The 11,324-nt window shown below is 44.2% G+C and overlaps 1 protein-coding gene across 1 annotated transcript in view; it reads right to left on the bottom strand.

Moving 5' to 3' along the window:
- Positions 1-8,194, bottom strand: part of SERTM2 (serine rich and transmembrane domain containing 2) — a 34,209-nt gene extending 26,015 nt beyond the window's left edge. Inside the window, exon 1 of the mRNA XM_033946578.1 lies at positions 7,914-8,194. The gene's annotated coding sequence lies outside the window, so the exon portion shown is untranslated. The remainder of the gene's footprint in view (positions 1-7,913) is intronic.
- Positions 8,195-11,324: the final 3,130 nt, after the last annotated feature.

Here is an 11,324-nt window from a genome sequence, read left to right on the forward strand (position 1 = left end):
TTCCGGAACCCCAAAGAGTAGCAACATTCCATGCGGAATCCCCAGAGTAGCAACATTCCATTCAGAATCCTAAAGAATAGCAAGCTTCTGGAATCCCAAAGAGTAACAAAAGATTCCGGAATCCCAAAGAGTAGCAACATTCCATGCGGAATCCCCAGAGTAGCAACATTCCATTCAGAATCCTAAAGAATAGCAAGAGTCTGGAATCCCAAAGAGTAACAAAAGATTCCAGAACCCCAAAGAGTAGCAACATTCCATGCGGAATCCCCAGAGTAGCAACATTCCATTCAGAATCCTAAAGAATAGCAAAATTCTGGAATCCCAAAGAGTAACAAAAGATTCCGGAACCCCAAAGAGTAGCAACATTCCATGCGGAATCCCCAGAGTAGCAACATTCCATTCAGAATCCTAAAGAATAGCAAGATTCTGGAATCCCAAAGAGTAACAAAAGATTCCGGAATCCCAAAGAGTAGCAACATTCCATGCGGAATCCCCAGAGTAGCAACATGCAATTCAGAATCCTAAAGAATAGCAAGAGTCTGGAATCCCAAAGAGTAACAAAAGATTCCAGAACCCCAAAGAGTAGCAACATTCCATGCGGAATCCCCAGAGTAGCAACATTCCATTCAGAATCCTAAAGAATAGCAAAATTCTGGAATCCCAAAGAGTAACAAAAGATTCCGGAACCCCGAAGAGTAGCAACATTCCATGCGGAATCCCCAGAGTAGCAACATTCCATTCAGAATCCTAAAGAATAGCAAGATTCTGGAATCCCAAAGAGTAACAAAAGATTCCGGAATCCCAAAGAGTAGCAACATTCCATGCGGAATCCCCAGAGTAGCAACATGCAATTCAGAATCCTAAAGAATAGCAAGAGTCTGGAATCCCAAAGAGTAACAAAAGATTCCAGAACCCCAAAGAGTAGCAACATTCCATGCGGAATCCCCAGAGTAGCAACATTCCATTCAGAATCCTAAAGAATAGCAAGAGTCTGGAATCCCAAAGAGTAACAAAAGATTCCAGAACCCCAAAGAGTAGCAACATTCCATGCGGAATCCCCAGAGTAGCAACATTCCATTCAGAATCCTAAAGAATAGCAAGAGTCTGGAATCCCAAAGAGTAACAAAAGATTCCGGAACACCAAAGAGTAGCAACATTCTATGCTACAGATCCAGGTCAAGCAGTGGCTTCCCCCATGTCTTTCTCAATAACAGACTATGGACTTTTCCTCCAGGAACTTGTCCAAACCTTTCTTAAAACTAGCTATGTTAATGCTATGCACCGAGTGCCAATTCTTTGATGAATCAAAAATTACTCCAACAAAAATTACATAGACACTTGACGAAGTTCCAAGGAAATCTTCACACCCATGATACAATATCCCAAGCATTACCGTCAGTCCACTGGCTACCCATATCCAAACGCTGCATCTTCAAGGGCCTAGTACTTGCATACAAGTCCTTACCCAACATGGCGCCTTGCTACACATCAGCCAAACTCCCACCTTACATCCCAGACCTCTCCATTCCCAAGAAAAAAAATCCAGCTACAATTACCTCCCAGTCGTAGCCTCCGACTAGAAAGTGCCAGACGCCAATCCTACTCCCATTTCTTACCAAAGTACTGGAATCAACTGTCTCCACGTATCAAATCTCTCGAAGGGCTTTTGATCTTTAGGCAAGCCATAAAAACTTACCTCTTCACCTAAACCTCTCAGTCTAGTCCAGGACCATCCACACATCATCACTACCAGAGCATCTAACCCACTAATCTTCACTCTTTAGCTTAAACTTCCAAACTAATGTATTCCTTAGGTATGTTGAGCTAAACTCTCTCTGTGAATGCTTTAAGACGTTATATTTGAAACTAACTTATCTCCGGAACTGCTAATGTATGATGAGCCATCTGTATGTTGAAAAACCTCGCTCTGGGATTGTTAATTAATGTTGAACAACTGTATTAGACGAATATCTCTGTAGTCTGGGCTCCCTCCAATTATTCTGAAAGCATCTGAAAACTTGGCTTTTCTCAAAAATGTAAATCTCGTTACCCTCTTTATAATCACTAACTCTTATTATGTTTCTCCTTCCTTATATTAAAGTTCCTGTAAGCCAGGGGTCTCAAACTCCAACCCTTTGCAGGGCCACATTTTGGATTTATAGGTACTTGGAGGGCCTCAGAAAAAATAGTTAATGTCTTATTAAAGATATGACAATTTGGATGAGGTAAAACTCTTTATAGTTTATAAATCTTTCCTTTTGGCTAAGTCTTAATAATAATATTGTAATTTGTAGCTAAAGAGACATATGATCAAGAAACTGTTTTATTTTACTTTTGTGATTATGATACACATACTGAGGGCCTCAAAATAGACCTGGCGGGCCGCGAGTTTGAGAACACTGACCTTTGATCTGTCCCACTATGGCAGCTCTTATGTTCTTATGTGAGAAATAATCAAGCCATTGTGACATCACTGCTGAGGATGGCTCTTAGGCATTGGAGGAATGAGGCATTATGACATCACAATCTCAGCTCCGGAATGTTGCTACTCTTGGGACCTGGGTTGGCCACTGTTGGAAACAGGATAATGGACTTGATGGACCTTTGGCAGTGGTCTCAAACTCAAACCCACTTCAGGGCCACATTTGGGATTTGTCGGTACTTGGAGGGCCTCAGAAAAATAAGAGTTAATGTCTTATTAAAGAAATGACAATTTTGCATGAGGTCAAACTCTTTATAGTTTATAAATCTTTCCTTTTGGCTAAGTCTTAATAATAATATTGTAATTTGTAGCTATAGAGACATACGATCAAGAAACGGTTTTAGTTTACTTCTGTGATTATGATAAACATACCGAGGGCCTCAAAATAGTACCTGGTGGGCCGCATGTGGTCACCGGGCTGCAAGTTTGAGACCACTGCTGTAAACCGTGCCGAGCTCTATCTTTATGGAGAGAATGCGGTATATAAACTTAAGGTTTAGTTTAGTCCGCACTGCCTTAGTTTTCTGTATCTGAGCTCTCTGGGGAGGAAGGGCTATAAAATTAATTAATTAACCCCCCCTTTTTACTGAACCGCGATGGTTCCTATGAGCAGCGGGTGCAGGGTGGAGCATTCAGTGTGGCTCCCCATGCTAATTATTATTTCTAAAGCGCTGAAAGGTGTTCGCAGCTCTGTACATTTTAACATACAATAGACGGTCCCTGCTCAGATGAGCTTACAATCTAATTTAGACAGGACATTTTGGGGTTGGGGAGATTATGGTAGAGGAAATGATACAGAGGGTGGGAGCAGTAAGTGGGAGTTAAGAGTTGAAAGCAGTTTCAAAAAAGTGGGACTTTAGCTTGGATTCGAAAACTGCCAGGGATGGAGCACGACGTCTTGATTCAGGCAGCCTGTTCCAGGCATACGGTGCTGCAAGAAAGAAGGAACGGAGTCTGGAGTTGGCTAAGAACCGCTATTGTGGTTTAGTAAAAAGGGGAGGGGGTTTTAAATACTTTAAAAACCAATGGGAGGAAATATTTTTTCACTCATGAGAACAGTTAAGAGTAGCCCGGGAGCTTGTCTTACGGGCGGATAGTAACACGGGGCTGGGAGGCCTCGTGCTGCCCGCAAGGCAAGCTGGGTGGACCGTTGGAAGAAAAAAAAAAAATTAGAATAGGTACAGGGGAGGGGTTCGCACCTAAAAGCGAGTTTTGGATAGGTTAGGTTAAAGAAAAGGGGCGGTCTGAGGGGGCACAAGAAATCGGGACCTTGGAGGACTGAGTTGTTGTAGGTCCTCCAGGGCGGTTTTTGTCCCACCCTCCCACCCTTGGCTGGTGGCTCTAGTGGCTTGGATGGCGGGTATCCCGAGCTACTGGTTGCTGGGGCTCATCCGGCGATGAGCGGTGGGCCGGCTGGGAGCCGTGCCTTGGGGGTCAGGTGACCCGGGATAAATGGGGCATGAGGTCATGCCACCCCTCAGACGCTTGCTGTTGGTGGCGGGGTCGGGGGCAAATGGTAATGTTATACGGGGTAGCTCAGGAGGAGCTTGCTGATGTTGATTTTCAAGTTAAGAGTCATTATGTTAATGATGTTATTTATGCAAAGTTAATTTATTGGTTATTCTAATTTAATAAAGAGCTGCGGCTATTATACCATAATAAGTGTGTTGGTTTTATTTAGGGGAGGGTAAGGAGGAAAGGGTTTTTTGGGACAGCAGCAGGGACTATCCAGATCCCGCTGTTAAGCTCTGGAACGCATTGCCAGAGGATGTGGTAAGAACGGTTAACGTAGCTGGTTAAAAAAAAAATAAATAAATAAACATTACGCCTGACCCCTTGATCCGCTCATGCCCCTCTCGTAATCATGCCTCGTTAGATTTACCCAGTATAAAATTTAGGTGCCTTTATAGAGTAGATCCCTGCCTAAATCCTAATTAATGCCAATCAAAAGCAATACTTGTCATCACCTGATTAACCCCCTCCTTTACACGGCCGTGCTAACATTTTTAGCACCGGCCGCCTTGGCATCAGCTCCGACCCTCGTAGAATTCCTATGAGCGTCCAAGCTGTTACCGCCGCGGCTGGAGCTAAAAATGCACAGCTTTGTAAAGGAGGGAGTAACTCATTAGTATAGGTGTGGGTCTGGCATCCCCCCAAAAAAATTTGGGTGACCTCTATCTGGGGGCTAATGTATTTGATTTTCATTTTTGTGGACCAGCATTAGACATCTCTGAACAGGGAGAAAGGATTATTTAAATCACCAGGGGACAAGGGAATATTTTATAAGGAAGTGGTGAAAACTGAAAATAAAAGGACTTTTTTTTTTTAAGCAACTGGGAAGTTGCCCCCGGTGTTAGACAGAACACAAAGAGAGAAAATCTAAGGGGCTGTTTTACACTCGATTCTTGCAGTCAGATCTCACTAGCTTCAAAAGCTTTAAGCCATATAAAGAACTTGTTTTTTTCATGGACTCCAAACCGGTGCTGGAGAAATTTATAGGAATAATAAAGAACCGCTGGGTTCTTTTATAAAGCTGTGGTAAAACTTGGCCTCCGCATGCCCTTACGTGAGTTTTTCTCACATGCTAAGGGCCATTTTTACAGCAGCCATAATAAAATGCTCTTTTTCAAATTACTTTTATTAATGGTCATGAATTGTTGCCAATAGTGCCTGACCATTTAAAAAAAAAAAATCACTGCAGGAGCGCTTATTCCCACCGTGAAGGTGTTCTAAGTGCAGGGACAGCCCAAAAAATAAGAAACACGATTTAGCGCAGGGTTTGCATGTGCAAATGTGAAAATTAATGCAGGATCCTTTTGACCGTCCGTGTTAGTGTTTAATGCACTTTAGTGAAAGGACCTCAGCGTGACTGCAAATAATATAATAATATAAGCAGCAGGCTGGTCAGCTCTACGGTCCGCTGACATCTCTGACAATGGCTATTCTAGGACGGCTCTTAATGGAGTGGCACATTCCCTGTTGTTTATTCTTAGGGGCAGAAACGGGCAGTGCCCAAACTTAACTGCTGAAGTACAGTAAAACCTTGGATTGCAAGACAAGCAAAACATTTGATTAAATTTTAACTTGATATACAAGCAATGTCTTGCATTACAAGTACATACAGTATACACACATCACAACTGAGCCGATGGTTCTTCTCTCTCTGACGCTGCGGGAGTGTAGTGACTGTTCTAAATGAGCGAGGTCTTGCAATACGAGTACATACGGTATACACGCGTCACATCATCACAACTGAGCCGATGGTTCTTCTCTCTCTCACTCTCCCATACTCTCTGTCTCACTTACACTCGCACTCACTCACACACACTCTCTCACTCTGTCTCTCACTCACACTCATACTCTTTCTCTCACTCTATCTCTCACTTACTCACTCACACACACTCTCTCACACTCTCTCCCTTACTCACACTTACACACTCTCTCACTCACACTCACTTTCACTCACACACACTCTCTCTCTTTCACACTCTCTCCCTCACTCACACTCAATCTCTCTTACTCACACTCACACACACTCTCTCTCTCACACACACTCTCTCATTCACTCTCTCACACTCACACACACTCTTTCTGACACTCACAATCTCTCACACACTCATTCTCTCTCACTTACTCACACACACACTCTCTCTCTCATACTCTCTCACATACACTCACACTCTTTCTCAAACACACTCTCTCATTCACTCTCTCACACTCACACACATTCTCTCTCACTTACTCACGCTCACACACTCTCTCACACATACTCTCTCTGACACTCACACACTCCTCTCTCTCACACTCTTTCTCTCTGACACTGCAAGAGTGTAGTGACTGTTCTAAAGGAGCAGAGTCTTGCAATACGAGTACATACAGTATTTTGTCTTAAAGTTTTGGGGTTGTGGAGTTTGCATTAATTCTTATGGGCCAATCCGCTTTGAAATACAAGTGTTTTGGATTACAAGCATGTTTTCGGAACGAATTAGGCTCTCAAACCTAGGTTTTACTGTAATTATTAAAGCCCGGAATTATCTGAATTTGGACTTTAGATTTTTAAACCCAGCTGTGCTACTTTCCTTTACCACAGTTTCTGTGCTGACTGGAAAAAATGATACTTTCTGAAATTTGTTTCACATCCACTATCTGCCAAGCCTAGTGCTTCCCTGCACTCCTGATTTTGTAGTTCTCTCTTATCCCCTCCAAGCTTTCAGCTATTCAGCCACTGGTTCTTTCCAAGAGAAGGGAATGTTCCTTCCCATTTATCATTTTGGTTACCCTCCTCTGCCCTTTCTCTTCCACTATATTTTTTTAACCAGAGCACATCTGGCTCAAGGTGTGTTCCCAGGTATGTGTATTAGTCTCATTTTGATTCTCTAGTCGATTCCTTTCCAAATCATTCTAGTTTTGAAATCATGACCATTAAATGCACTGAATGGAACTCATTTGCTCCACTGTATATTATATTTCATCTGCTATGTCAATACCCAGATTCCCAAATCCTCACAGCCTCTTTAGATTCTGAATAATTTCTTGTCAGCTGCAAATCTGAATGTCTCACTCGTTACTCTCCTTTTTTTTTTGCAGATTGCTAAATGTACTGGTTACCTGAGAACATCCAACGCACTATAATATTTCTTCCATCTGCATGCCAGGTTATGTCTTTAATCGGTGCAATAAACCCATCAGATTGCTTTCCTACTTGGCTTTTCCGGGGCAATGGGAAGGATGAGGATGCATCAGAGCAGAAAAGTTTCTAACCCCTCCAGGGATGCCTCACCTTCACCCCTTGAAATATGCTTAGGGGAGGGGGGAGAGGGGGGGGGGTTCAAGCGTGGATCATCGCTCCAATAATATACCTTTGAATTCTCCGGCAAACAAGCCCGCGGCCGCTCCAAAAAGCCCCCGGCCAAGGGCCAAGAGCCACGAGGTGGAACATCCGAAACTGCTTGGCCGAAACACAACGAAAAGCCGCGCGCACCTAGTTCTGTCTAACGAAAGCTTTAACGAAAAGAGGGCTCCGAAGTTTAGATGCTGGCAAGAGAGAGAGACGGTGAGCAGAGTGCGCGCTGTCCACGGAGAACCTAGGTTACAGGTAAGTAACTACACTTTATCTCCCCCTTTGGAAACTACTAAGTCCCAACTCTGTCGTGCTTTTTTTCAAGGTCCCCGTCGCAGACATCCCAAAGCCTAGAGACCTCGAGGCTGATGTAACCTGCCCCGGTGCAACTTCACAGCTCCCCTCCCCCCCACCCTTCATTTTTAACATTTCAAGCACAAGCCAAAGAATTAAGACTTTCAGCGGTCCTGGATAATTTAGGGGCGATTTCTATGACCTACCCACGGCTCTTCTGGACAGTCCGCAAGACTGTGTTGGTCGCTTGTTACCGCGCGGCACGGATCAGTCGGCGAGATTTAACGCGCCATTTACCTTTTGTATCGCAGGAGCAGCGTTCTCCAGCAGGGTCGGGACCTCCTTCTGGACTCTTGGCTTGCCGGCGTTCGTGTCCCCAGACATGTCTAATGAAACCTCAGGACCATAGGGGGCAGGCTCGGGGTCCCTTTGCTGTCAGATCGCCTCTTCTTCCCCCCACCACAAGTCCACTTGCTTTCCTCCTCCTTCCTTCCCCGGTGCTGGAGGGGAGCGAGAGTCTAGATTTGGAGCTGGCAGCCGGCTGATGTGCCAAGGAGCCTTGCTGTGGGGCTCTTCACTTCTGCCGCTTCCATAGGCAACAGTTAGACTGGGCGAGGAAAGGCTCATCGGATGGGAGGGAGGGAAAGAGGGAGGGAGGGAGGGAGGGATGAGAAGAGGGAGGGAGGGGGGCTGAATCAGTCTAAACAGAGGCGTTGCTTTCTTTGTACACAGAACTGAAAACACTGCGGAAGGCTTAGCAGCTGCTTCTCCCTTGGAGAGATCAGTGTCAATAATTGTTGAGTAAAAGGAAAACAGGAAAGTGTAGTTACTTACCTGTAACGTAGGTTCTCCGTGGACAGCAAATCAAAAAAATAGCCTGAAGTCAATCCCCTGCAGTAAGTTCCCCGTCTCCCCTTTTCCCTCCCTTCAAAACACATCTAGCCACCAATAGGGGACGCCCCCCCCCCCCCCACAATTTCAAAGGGTCCCATTAAAAGCTCCTGGGGCTGACCCCATATGGCTAACACTGGGTCTTCACAGGTCAGGTCACACGTGGTCGTAAGTGACAGCTCTGTGAGGGCGGGGTGCTCCAAGACCCCTAAAATTGGGCACACACCAACACCGTGTCTAGAGAGAGGTAATATGTGTTGAATCCTAATCATTTTAAAAGTGTTTCTTAATCTTTTAACGGTCAATAATTTTTTATTAAGTTTTAAAAATAAAATATACATCACAAAAATCTTACAAAGAATCTCATCTCAGTTAATACATTGTAGATATATAACGTCTAGGTGAGTTGCAGCTTTACTCTCTCGAGGAACGCAGAGAAAGGGGTGACATGATAGAGACGTTCAAATACGTCTCTGGCTGTATTGAGGTGGAAGAAGACATCTTCCTTACAGGCCCTACGGCGACAAGAGGGCATCCGCTAAAACTCAGGGGCGGGACATTTCATAGTGACACTAGGAAGTACTTCTTCACCAAAAGAAGACCGTTGGAATGATCTTCCACTTCAGATAGTTGAGGCCAGGAACGTGACTGACTTTAAGAATAAATGGGATCAACATGTGGGCTCACTTCAAAGAAGAGCTTAGAGGGGAGGGTTATTTGAGTGGGCAGGCTTATTGGTCCAAAGGCCCTTTTCTGCCGTCGTATTCTATGTTTCATATGTTTCATAAAATCAACTCATTACAATACAGACATGATAAAGTATCTCCCAACACTCCTTCCTCCCTTTCCATCCCCCACTTCCCCCCTCCACCCATCCCATTCCCAAATATTACTAATAAATAGAGCTTCACTTTCTGATTACAAATGTAATGAGGTCACTACAAAACTGCCTGATAATTGCTGAATATAAGGTTCCCAGATCATCCCAAATTTACTCTGGTTTTTATAAGATGGAGAGACAGAAAAAAAGACAGACAGACAGCGGCCAAGGAGAGAAACAGAAATAAAGAAAGACAGACAGACAGCAGCCAAGGAGAGAGACAGAAAGACAGACAGACAGCAGCCAAGGAGAGAGAGAGACAGAAAAAAAGGCAGACAGTGGCCAAGGAGAGAGAGAGACAGAAAAAAAGACAGACAGACAGCAGCCAAGGAGAGAGAGAGACAGAAAAAAAGGCAGACAGACAGATAGCGGCCAAGGAGAGAGAGACAGAAAAAAAGACTGACAGAGAGATAGCGGCCAAGGAGAGAGAGAGAGACAGAAAAAAAGACAGACAGACAGATAGCGGCCAAGGAGAGAGAGACAGAAAAAAAGACTGACAGACAGATAGCGGCCTAGGAGAGAGAGACAGAAAAAAAGACTGACAGACAGATAGCGGCCAAGGAGAGAGAGAGAGACAGAAAAAAAGGCAGACAGACAGCGGCCAAGGAGAGAGACAAAATAAAGACAGACAGACAGTGGCCAAGGAGAGAGAGAGAGACAGAAAAAAAGACTGACAGACAGACAGTGGCCAAGGAGAGAGAGACAGAAAAAAAGACTGACAGACAGATAGCGGCCAAGGAGAGAGAGAGAGACAGAAAAAAGACAGACAGACAGATAGCGGCCAGGGAGAGAGAGAGACAGAAAAAAAGACAGTCAGACAGATAGCGGCCAAGGAGAGAGACAGAAATAAATAAAGACAGACAGACAGCAGCCAAGGAGAGAGAGAGATAGAAAAAAAGACAGACAGACAGCAGTCAAGGAGAGAGACAGAAATAAAGAAAGACAGACAGACAGCGGCCAAGGAGAGAGACAGAAAAAAAGACAGACAGACAGCGGCCAAGGAGAGAGACAGAAAGACAGACAGACAGACAGTGGCCAAGGAGAGAGAGAGACAGAAAAAAAGACAGACAGACAGCAGCCATGGAGAGAGAGAGACAGAAAAAAAGGCAGACAGCGACCAAGGAGAGAGAGAGACAGAAAAAAAGGCAGACAGACAGATAGCGGCCAAGGAGAGAGACAAAATAAAGACAGACAGTGGCCAAGGAGAGAGAGAGAGAGACAGAAAAAAAGACAGACAGACAGATAGCGGCCAAGGAGAGAGACAGAAATAAATAAAAACAGACGGACAGCAGCCAAGGAGAGAGAGAGACAGAAAAAAAAGACAGACAGACAGCAGCCAAGGAGAGAGACAGAAATAAAGAAAGACAGACAGCGGCCAAGGAGAGAGAGAGACAGAAAAAAAGACAGACAGATAGCGGCCAAGGAGAGAGACAGAAAGAAAGAAAGAAAGACAGACAGCAGCCAAGAAGAGAGAGAGAAAAAAAGACAGAGGCCAAGGGGAGAAGAAACCAAAGAAAATCTGGCATTTATCTCCCCCCTCAAGCTGCTTGTGAGAGCACAGGTAGTAACATTGGATTCAGTCTGGACGGCAATCGAGAATTTACATCTGGTATGCACTAACTTTGTTTCTATTGCTCAAAATTCAAGCTCTAGGATAACCCATTTAGAGACTTCTGTTCAACAGCACCAGGTGGATTTAAACAAATTAGAGAAATTAACAACCGAGACCTCAAATTTGGTTACTAAACAAATATCTGATAAAATGATGCTTTTGAGGAAGATTGAAAATTTAGAAAATCAACAGAAAAACTTGAATTTAAGGATTTTAAATTTCCCGATTGCTAAGTTTATGTCACCACACGAACTCTTTAAGAACTTCATGGTAACAGTCCTAAAAGTTCCGGAAGCAAGTCTTCCCCCTTTACAGAGGATGTATT

Source organism: Geotrypetes seraphini, chromosome 5 (assembly GCF_902459505.1).
Source record: "Geotrypetes seraphini chromosome 5, aGeoSer1.1, whole genome shotgun sequence".
In the NCBI taxonomy this organism is placed as follows: domain Eukaryota; kingdom Metazoa; phylum Chordata; class Amphibia; order Gymnophiona; family Dermophiidae; genus Geotrypetes; species Geotrypetes seraphini.